Genomic DNA, 11,210 nt, shown 5'->3' with positions numbered 1-11,210 from the left:
GGACTCTCTGAAACCTGTACATTGACCTCTTGCAGATTTATAGACCTCAGGTAAAAAATCCCTGATATAGTCCAATCACATCATTTTACAAATGATGAAACTGAGGCTTAGAATAGTGAAGTGAGTTGCACATTGTAAAATGGGTAAAGTGATTGAAACCAGATAGGTGAGTTGGGGAGAGTCATTCAGAGGGATGGAGAGATAGAGACAATATGGTTGGTACTCTATCTTCACTTTAATTGCTTTGCTTAAAATTAGGCATAGATGGATGGAGGACCAGTATGTGAATCTGTGTCTTCAGATGGGAGTAGGGTAGAGTGGAGATATATAGTATCAGTGAGTATTTCTTTCAATAAAAAAATAAGTCTTACAATCCATTGGTCCTTATCATGTTGCAGAGCTATAATACAGATGAGGAAATGGTAGGATGAGTGAATAGAGGCAAAATACCAGTAGAGTTGGAAATAGTAATCTAAGGTAAATAGAACCTAATTCAGGGTCTAGATTCCCATGTGATCCTCTGTAGCTTTGCAAAGTGTACCCAAGTCTCATGGACTGGCATAAGACAAAGCTAGGAGAATAATGATCCTCAGTATAAAGAGTTGAGTATAGAGGTAAAAGGTTTTTGTCTTTAGTCTTTCAGTAAACTTGTCATTATGCTTAGTGAATTGATATTAGTCATATAACTCTTCTTCAAGCTGCATCTGATTATAAGCCACTGACAGATTCTTCTTGCTCACTCCAGAATTTGAATTGCCAGATTAGGTGATGATTATCTGTTCTCTGGAAACTACTCCCTAATAGCACAGAATAGAATAGTTTGAAGCAATTCTTCTGTCGAAAGGTATTATAAAGGATTCTGTTTTGCCATTAAAGAATGACCACCCCTAAGCACACATTAATTTGTTACTTATTTCAGTTCTCTGAATTTAAAGATGAAAAAACTGAGACTCAGAAGGGTGAATCACAAAATCATGAAGAGAGGTGGTACAGTGGTTAGAGCACTGGAGTTGGAGTCAGGAAGATGTGAGTTCAAACCTGGGCTCAGACCCTTATTAGCTGTGTGACCTTGGGCAAATCACTTAACCCCTATTTGTCCCAGATGTTCTTCATCTATAAAATGGGGACACACGGGAGAAGGAAATGACAAATCACACCAGTGTCTTTGCAAGAAAATCCCATGGACATCGTCCATGAGGTCATGAAGAGTAAGACATAACTGAATGGCTGAATAAACAACAACAAGAATCTAGGTCTCTTGACCCCTAATCCAGAGTTTGGCCCACTGTATGAAAATATCAGTTATTTAAAGCCTAAGTTATTTGGAGAAAGTATTATGTGTGTGTTCTCTTTTCATAAAACCTTACTAAAGGAGGCATTTAACTAATGATTTTGAAAAGAAAGTGTTTGCTAATGACAAGAATCATGATTATGACATTTAAGATTATAGTTGTCCAAAAGGATTTTGTGTTCATGGATACCTACCCCCTCATTATGCACTCATCTAATTATCAAGTTCTCCAATGACCAGAATGCACCAAATGCTTGAGGTTTGGCCGGGCACTTTACATATAAGTTTTTTTTTTTTTTTTTTTTTTAGGCATTAAGGATGAAACTCATATTTGTGCTGGAGAGATGCAACAGCTTTATGGCAGTTCAAATGTCATTTGTATTCCAGTACTAATCTTTGGCAAGAAAAGGCCCCCACTATTTCTAGTGACCAAGAATTTAGGCAATTTCCTCTGAAGAAAATTACCCTTCTGAGAGCATGAAGAAATATTTCTCTCACATTCACCCAAAGTTAATCGATACACCAGGCTCCTTTCTTTTTTCTTACGCAAATGTTCTATTTTCTTTCTTCTTATAAAACCAACCATAGCTGCCATATAAAACCTCTTATATTTAAAATCTTGCCTTTTAAATGCACTGTGCTCTGGTATGTGTATATTGAAAGACCAGAAATAACTCCAGTGACATATTCTTCTTGCTTATTTCATACATATTTCCAACTTATGACTCATTGGTTTAAAGAGGACAAATGTGTACTAAGAGCAAAACAGGGGACTTGATGTACTTGTGTCTGAGAGGAAGATGAATCACTGTGAATTTTGGCAAAAGATCTAGTGACAGCATTACTGAATGACCCCTGCTGTCCCCTCTCCCCACGACACACATGATTGAAAAGGGCCAAAATATCACTAGTTACTTTCTTAAAAACAAAACAAAAGCAAAAGCAAAAACCCACCCCTATAAAACTATTTTCATCTAAAGGGCAAATATATGCATATATGTGTATATATGTGTGTATATATGTATATACACCTATATGGGTACATAAATGTATATACATGCCACATGAAAATGACTGTTAGATGCAGTAACATTATAGATGAATATGTCAAAAGCACCCCAAATGTTAACAACAGCTTTTTCCTTCACCTCCCAGTTTTTAGAAACGTCTCATTTTCCTCTCTTCCTCCACCATCTGTTTTTCTTACTGTAGCAAATGCCATTTCCCATGGAGTTAAATAGGATATGAAACTGGACTGCTTTTGAGTGCATTTTAGTGTTGGTTCATGGTTTTTCTAATAGTTAATTTTTTTTACCCTGTGCAACAGAATTTGCTTTACTGGCGCACTATTCTGACCAACTGTACAGTAATTATAGATATTCATTTATGTCAGAAAGGTGATGTTTCAGATGATTTTATTCTAAGGTTAACTTCTGCAATATTTTTCTTTCTATCTGTATTTTAAAATGAGGTTATATTCCAGCATCTTCCACTAATCACTTTCCCTTTTTCTTGCCACTTCTGCTTACCCTCTTCTGCCCTTACTATTGCAAGGCTGAATTGATGCTTAGGACTCAAGACCTTGCTGGTCTCCACTGCTTACTTGCTTATTCCATTGGACTGAGTCTGATCTTGGTTACTGACTGCAGTGTACATAGCTATCTAGCCAAATGAATCTAGGACACACCTCATTTTTGTCTGCTACATGCTTTAGCTTAGGCCATTGCCACCTACTTGAAATGCCCTTCCTGTGATATTCCATCTGGGCAGCCACTCAATGGATAGAGTACTGAGCATAGAGGCAGGAAGACCTGAGTTCAAATCTAGCCTCAGACACTTATTAGCTATGTAACTCTGGTCAAGTAACTTACTCTCTGTCTCAGTTTTCTCAACTGTTAAATGGGGATAATAATAGAACCTACATTTCAGGGCTGTTGGGAGGATTGAGATAATATTTGTAAAATGCTTAGTACTGTGCCCTGTAGTATACATAGGCAATTAATACATTCTTATTTCGTTCTTCCTACCCTTCTAAATCCTATTTATCCAAGCCCCACCTACTGCATAAAACTTTTTTAGTCCACAGTGATCTCTCTCTCTTCTGAACTCAAAACCATGTTTTATCCCTACAGGCCATGACAACAATTATGTGGTAAGATTGTGGATATACCTGGGATATACCAGACAGAAGATTCTTCACTGCTCCCACCTGTTATTTACATTTGTAAATACTTTATAATGATTTATGATTCTTATTAACAGAAATTTCTCCATTTCTCTATAGACCTACTGTTAATTTGTCAATTAGTCATGTACTTCTTTGTGATAATTCTTGTTTTATTACATAACTTTTCACTTCTCATCCCCTTGCCTAGGCTACAGGTGCCTAGAAGACAAGATCCATGTCTTACACTTCTTTATCTTCTCCATCACATTTAGAATAGTGTCTTGTACATAGTAAATTTCCATAAATTGATTGATTCATTAATTGGTAAATATTCCTTGGGAATCCTTTGAGGCAGGTATAAATTGTTGAAGCAAGAGTAAGAGCTTCTGTCTTTAAAAAGGTATATGAAAGGTGTATGAGTATTAAAGATAGCATGCCTAAACAAATGAAAGCGTAATGGAGGATGGATAGATTCTTAGCAATTTCCATGACATGAAGGGTACAATTAATATTATAGTGTTCTTATTTTTTTATTTAATAAGCATTAATTTTTTCTCCCTTCCCTTTACCCTTTAAGGGAAAAAAAGTGTGGTGGCAAAGCACTGGAAACTAAGGCTGTATCCACCAATACATGAATGGAATGGAGAAGACAGTATTCTAGCAGTTTGGAAGGTTAAGGAATCTTAAACACGCTTTTGAAATATTGTAATATTGACTTTTGTGGTAAAGTTCATCCAGAAAGAATGAAAAAAGTCAAATTTGAAAACCTAATGCAGGATATGCATATGAATGGAAAGAAATCACCAAGGAAGGAAGCATCCATCAGAAGAATATACTGAGAAAATTAACTATTAATAATTGAACTTCAACTTTTCATTAATAGGACTTCAATTGAGATTATTCCAATATAAGATTTCCCTTTTGCCAAAACCAGTAAATGCCAGTAATAAATACCAGTAGTATATTTATGTAAGGCCTACAAAAATTTAGGCTCCCCCTTCCTTCCCTTCTGCGAGATGTGAACTTCCTTAGCAGTTCACAAAATTAAAGCTTTGACGCCAACTGTGAAACCTATAAAAGCTAAGACAATATATTTGACAATGTCCTTTTCAATAAGTGATTGACAAATTTTGCTTTTTGACTTAAATATCTCTCACCTTGAGTGCATAGTGGGAAAATGCTATTTTATCCACATGAAGAGGCTATCTATTAAAATATTGATCTTATTAAAGATGCAGATGGAGAACAATGTAGAAAAATCATGTCCACACTCATACAAAAGAAATTAAACAAAAGCATATAAATTTAGAAACACTAGGCTTCTCCGAAGTTTTCTTACAGTCTGTCAGTGGTGGGTAGATTAAACCCAGGCAAGAAGCATGATCTGTGGGCTGCCTGCACTCACAGCTCTGAAACAGATGATGAGAATCTAGTTCATGATCACTGCAGGTAAGGGAGAAGGAACTGATGGAAAGAAAAATGAACACATGATAAACGGAAGCTAGAAAGAAGAACAATATTCAGGCATAGATCAACCAAATGATTTGTTCTTGTATTTGTGTGGCAAAACCATGAACTTTGGCCCATCTTCAAGAAAGAAATATCAGTGACTTTTGATAAACTTAAGAACTTCAAAATGTTCTACCATACTAAACTCAGATTAAATATATGTTTACTTTCACTTTTTTTTCACATGGGGTGTAAATGGAATGCTTCTTCACTTACTCTCTTGGGGAAAAAGAATTAGGGGACTAAAGAGTTTATAATAAAGCATTCAACAGGAAACTTCACATTAGGTTGATAATGCCTGGGGTGGAGTTAGAGCCTTGACCTGCCTGTGGTCTATTGATCTGATTAGGACACGATATTGTTCTCTTATGAAGACCATCTTGGCCTTACTCTGCACTTGAACTCTGGTGTCTTAGATCAACTAAAGGTCAGTTGTTCCTTATTCAATAGTGTCTAACTCTTTGTGAACCTATTTGGGGTTTTCTTGGCAAAGATACTGGAGTGGTTTGCCATTTCCTTCTCCAGCTCATTTTACACATGAGGAAACTGAGGCAAACTGGATTAAGTGACTTGGTCAGGGTCATACAGCTAGTAAGTGTCTAAGGCCAGATTTGAACTTAGGAAGATAAGTTTTCCTGACTCCAGACTTGGCACTCTATCCGCTGTACCACCTAGATGCCCCAAACTCAGCTGACTCGCTATTATTTGGTTCTCACAGTATAATAAGTTTTTTTGAAGCCAAGCGCTTTATTATTTTAATCCTTCTGTTGCCAGTGCTTGCATGAAACTGTGTTTTGTATATGAAAGATACTTAAATGTTCATTGAATGAATATTGAATAAATTAATGGTTCAAAATTGGTAACCTTATGCTTCTTGGATTCAGAGATAGGTTTGTCTAGTCCTGGTAACTTGTTGCTCCTGAGAAGGAAGTTTTCTTTGATTAGAAGAGGCTGACAGCCTGCAACCCTAACAGGGACAGGCTAATTACCAGGTGAAATTATTTAGCAGACCTCATCTGCCTCATAATAATACCTGCATGATCGACCTCACAAAGATGGAGGTTCAAATGAGATACTGTATTTAAAATGCTTTTCAAAAGTAAAGGAAGATATTAATGTCACCTATTATTATTATCACCCTTATGATGATTATAATGACCCATTTCCATAATCATGGAAACCTAAACATACAATGGTTATATAAACATAACAACACAAACTATGTTGCATTGAATTTACTGGCTCCTTGGCTTATCACAAGCAACAGAAAAAAAGAATGTATTCTATAATTCAGTCCATCAGTCCATAAATATTTAACAGCCTTCATAATGCTCACATAATATATGGCATTGTATAAAGGCACTTGAAGGGTACACATTATAAAACAGATATGATTTCTTCCCTTTGAAATAATTACAATATAACAGGGGAGATAAGATTTATAATGATGGTACATATAAATCTCCACACGCACAATATAGTAATTACAAGGTTATATTAAACAAGAGAAGTATATCTGGGGTTGTTCTGAGTGGGTGGAGATTGGGCTGATCAATAAGAAACAACTGTGGTACTTAAGCTGTAGGAAGATAGTATAGGGTACATGGAGTTGTTTAGTCAAAGGTTTAGGCAAAGGTGGAAGGTACTGGAGTATCAAAGTGACATCTTAAAGAAGTTGGCATAGGACATCATAGGAGTGAGGAATCTAAGTGTAAAATGGTGATGAGAATTAAGAGCAAAGAGCATTGAGCTATTATTTTTTTTCTACCCTCCCACAACCCTTCCTTACTGATGCCTATCATTAGACACAAATAGGTATATATATACACACACACATATGTATGAATATACACACATACATGTATATGTGTGGACGTGTATATGTATATATGCATATGTGTATATATATGTAAAGTATATAGGTATATATGTGTAATAGATGTATACACACATATATATACATAAAATTATTCTATACATACATACATACATGTGTGTGTGTGTGTGTGTGTGTGTGTATACACATACTTCTATTTATCAGTTCTTTTCCTGGATGCAGAGAGTGTCTTTCTTTATATGTCATTTATAGTTAACTTGGGTATTTATAATAGTCAAAATAACTTATTCACTCAAAGTCGTTTTTAAAACAATATTGTTATTACTGTATACAATGTTCTCTTTTCCCTCTTCATTATTTCATATGTCTTTCCACGTTTTTCTAAGATCATGGAGCTCATCATTTCTTATAGCACAGTAGTATTCCATCATTATCATATACCATAACTTCTTCAGCCATCCCCTAATTAATAGGCATCCCTTCAATGTCCATTTCTTTATGACCACTAAGAGAGCTGCTATAAACATTTTAGAACATATAGGTTCTTTTATTTTTTCCCTAATCATCTTTGGAAATAGATTAGGTATTTATTTATTAGAACAATGAGACAATATAAAGTTATTATAGCATATAGTTCACTGTGATTCAGATGCCGGAATGGACTTTGCAGGAGGGTGGTTGGTTGGTGGAATAAAGAGGATCCTGAAGATAAAGGAGTAGAAAAGGATTACTGGAGGCAAAACTGTCATTTGTAATTTAGCTCAAGAAGTATCAAATTAATCCAATTTAGTCAAGTATCTATTGAGGGTCTACTAAATGTTAGGCACTGCTTTGCAAAATTGGTTTAAAACCCAACTGGGCAAGTAGCATAAGAAAAATATGAAAGGATCCTGAGTTTATGGAACACTGAAGAAGCTGACCTGGCCAAGGCAATGGATAATTATAAATTCTGGATGAACAAATTAGTACCAGATTATGGTATTCCTAGAAAGTCAATCTGAGGAATTTCAGTTTTATCCTGGGTATACTGGGAAGCCAGTAAAGGCTTTTTTTTTTTTTTTTTTGGTAGATGCAGAAAAGTCCACTTCCACAAAGGATTCCTTGTGAATGGTGAAGTTCTCCAGATACTTCTATTTGGGGAAATATAATGATTTCAGCAAGCCTCAGGACACTGCAGAGCCTCCTGGAAGATATGTATATCCACTGAAAAGAGTTTGACCTGTCCATTCACACAGGAAAATTGGAGTGGATGAAGAATACTGTTGCCCCAATTTTGAGATACATTTGGTTGGACAAACCATAGAGTTTACATATTTCTATCCCTATATATGTAGATTATGTGTATATATATATATATTTATATGTATATACACATATATGTAGATATCTATATATCTATATATATCTACATGTACATGTGTAGATATAGATTGATATGTAGATATATACACACACATGAAAGCAAAGGCCTTTATTTTCAATGCAAACACTTTACAAGTGTTGCAATGTGACAGTGAGACATGGAACATCCCTGTCTCTGAAGAACTAAAGATTGGCATCACACAGAGGATAATGAAGAAGTGTATCATGGATGTGTGTAGACTGCATCATATAACTAATGAAGGACAACAAGAGTAAACAGGAAGAGAAGATAGACTGGTCTGATGGTGAGACATGCATATGGCCACAGCACTCCATTTTGGTATTTGAAGGATTCCAGTTCTATTCTGATGTTGGAATGAAATGAGGAAGACCTCTAGAACACATGGAGAAGTGTACCCATAATGGACAGAAATGCCCACATACATGTTTTGGATTAGCAGCTCATCTCTCAAAATGAAGGAATCACAGATCACAGATCCACTTAAGTGTGCCTAAAAAAGAGATGGGTTATTCATGTAGCAGGAATGAGATAGTATGATATATTGGAACCTTTGAGATATTAAAAGACTAAGAGGTAGGACTCTAACAGGTTAATTTTATAGGTCAAGTTTTAAATCTTCTATGAATATTTCTTGAGAGAAATGGGTGAGAATCACATAAGATGAAGTTATAAAAGGTTTGTCAGCTGTTTGGTGCTTTACCAAAGTAAAATGTGGCAAAAATGTTTAGGAGGGCTTGGAAAGGAAGACTGGTGAGGAAGAGGGGATTTAGAAACCAATGTAATTCAGGAGTGAGAAGCTGATGACTCATTGGATATGAAGGGTTAATATAATTCAAGGAAGAAACACCATTTAGTTATGCCTCATGATTTGGGGTTAGTGATCTAAAGTGAATGAAATGCTAGTTCCGCTTCCCAAGATTCTGAGAGGCTTCTGGTTTGTCTGTATCTATAGCTGATACTTTTTAGGAGTAGCTCTGCTTTTTAAGCTCTCTTCTAGCTCTAACTCCTATGGCAATTCTGCCTCTTAATATCCATCAGGATCATAGATATAGAACTGGTCAGTGACTAGAGTAGTGATGTGACTTGGCTAAGGTCACATAGGGAGTAAGTGTCAAAGTCAGGGTTGGAGTCTATGTCCTCTGAATCCAAATTCTGCACATTTTTCACTCTTCCACACTTCTATATTTGAAAATTTCTAATTTTTTGTTAATTTTTCTACTTGATCCTTTTGCTTCTGGCGACTGTGCTTCAGAAGGTTATCAGGAATATATTTCCACTAGATTTAATCATCAGAGATGGAGGTTAACTAGGAAGAGTCATGTAAAGCTTTTATTTCTCAATGAGTAGAATCAACATTGATCTACAGAGACTTGGTGCCATTTTATTCAGCATGTCCAGAGTGCAAAGAAAATGGTCACTTAGGACATGTCTGAAACACAGAGCACTAAAAATCATAAACTGATGGTTTATTACCTCAACTTCACTTTTCAGTGTTCATCATTAAATGATGTTATTGCACTCTGTGGAAGATATTGCAATCTCTCTAATTATGGGAGCAAAAAAAAAAGCCATACATACATACATACTCTCCCCCCCCCCCCCCCCCCCCCCCCCCCCCAAAAAAAAACCCCCCAATTTTCCCCCCCCGCTTGTTTCCATTTGCTGAAAATAAGCTCGAGTTCCTGCCTTGGAGCAGTATCTGCAAACTACAGTCAGATGTAGGAGCAGCCTAATCAGTCCTGGGAACCAAGCCTTAATTAGACGGCTTGGAAAACAGAGCAGACAAGCAAATGAAAATTATTAAGCATCACTCATGATTCCTGTTTCTAATTTTAAAGAGGAAATCATGCATTAATCAAACCCTGCCCTGGAGCTCAGAGGCACGTTTCAGAATTATCTTGAAACAACAAGGAGAAAACTTTTTGTGTTTAGAGAAAACAACCCTTGACCAGTTGGTATGAATAGTATAACGTACTTGGACAGGAAATAAACTTTGTCCTAATATGCTAAATACCCCACAAAGCAAAATTTCCCCCTACTTCTAACCCCCCCCCCCAATATCAGGTGAACTGAAGGCAAATGTCAATAATAATCAGGGTTAAGCCTGGGTTTTCTGAAAGGAGAACACATTTTCAGATGTTAACCGCTGAATTCAGATGAGTACATCAAATATGCAAATGTACAGTGACCACACAGTAGGGAATTTCTAGTCAATAGAAAACTTATAAAGAAATTCTTTATGTCATAAATCCAGTATTAGCCCAAAATTATTAGTGGTAATCTGGTAGATTTTGCTGAAGAAAAGAGAGTTCTTTACTTCAAAGTTTTGTTATTTCTTCATTGTAGGACTACTTTTAGTAATGTAAATCTCAGTGTCTCTATGACTCAGTAGATAGTTTTTGAGAGTTGCTCTGATTGAAAAAATTAACTGCCCTGCAAACAACTCAATGATAAGCCTCTATGAACTTGATTGGCCCTTTAATAATTCACATTTCCTTTCCACTAGGCTCTCTTCTTTTTTGTATCACTATCATGACCTTCAAATACCCCTGATAATTGCACTCCACCTTTCCCTTTCACCCCAAATGAAAGCCCTTCTTTTTAATAAATAAGAGTAGTCAAAATAAAATCACTATAATTCATGCATTGGTTTTGTCTGAAAATGTATGTTTTATCCTTAATTCCTAGTCCGTCACTTCTCTGCCAAGAGATAGGATACCTTGCCAAGATGGGATACCTTGGACTTCATCATGTATTGTTGACTCCTTTGGCCATCTAATAGAACCTGTAGTCTCATTCTCAGAATGTTTTAAAGGCATAAAATATGATACAAGGATTTCAGAGGAGAGCAATTACATTGAAATAAAGGCCTAATATTATTTCCCATCCAATTTCACAGGTCCACTAAAATCTATCATCAGAACTCTTGGAATCCATGGACCTTTAGTTAAGAATATCTGGATTAGAGACATTATTTCTTCTTCTTCTTCTTCTTCTTCTTCTTCTTCTTCTTCTTCTTCTT

This window comes from Vombatus ursinus, unplaced genomic scaffold, assembly GCF_900497805.2.
Source record: "Vombatus ursinus unplaced genomic scaffold, bare-nosed wombat genome assembly UNPS02014942.1, whole genome shotgun sequence".
NCBI lineage: Eukaryota > Metazoa > Chordata > Mammalia > Diprotodontia > Vombatidae > Vombatus > Vombatus ursinus.
Note: the sequence above shows the minus strand (reverse complement) of the source record.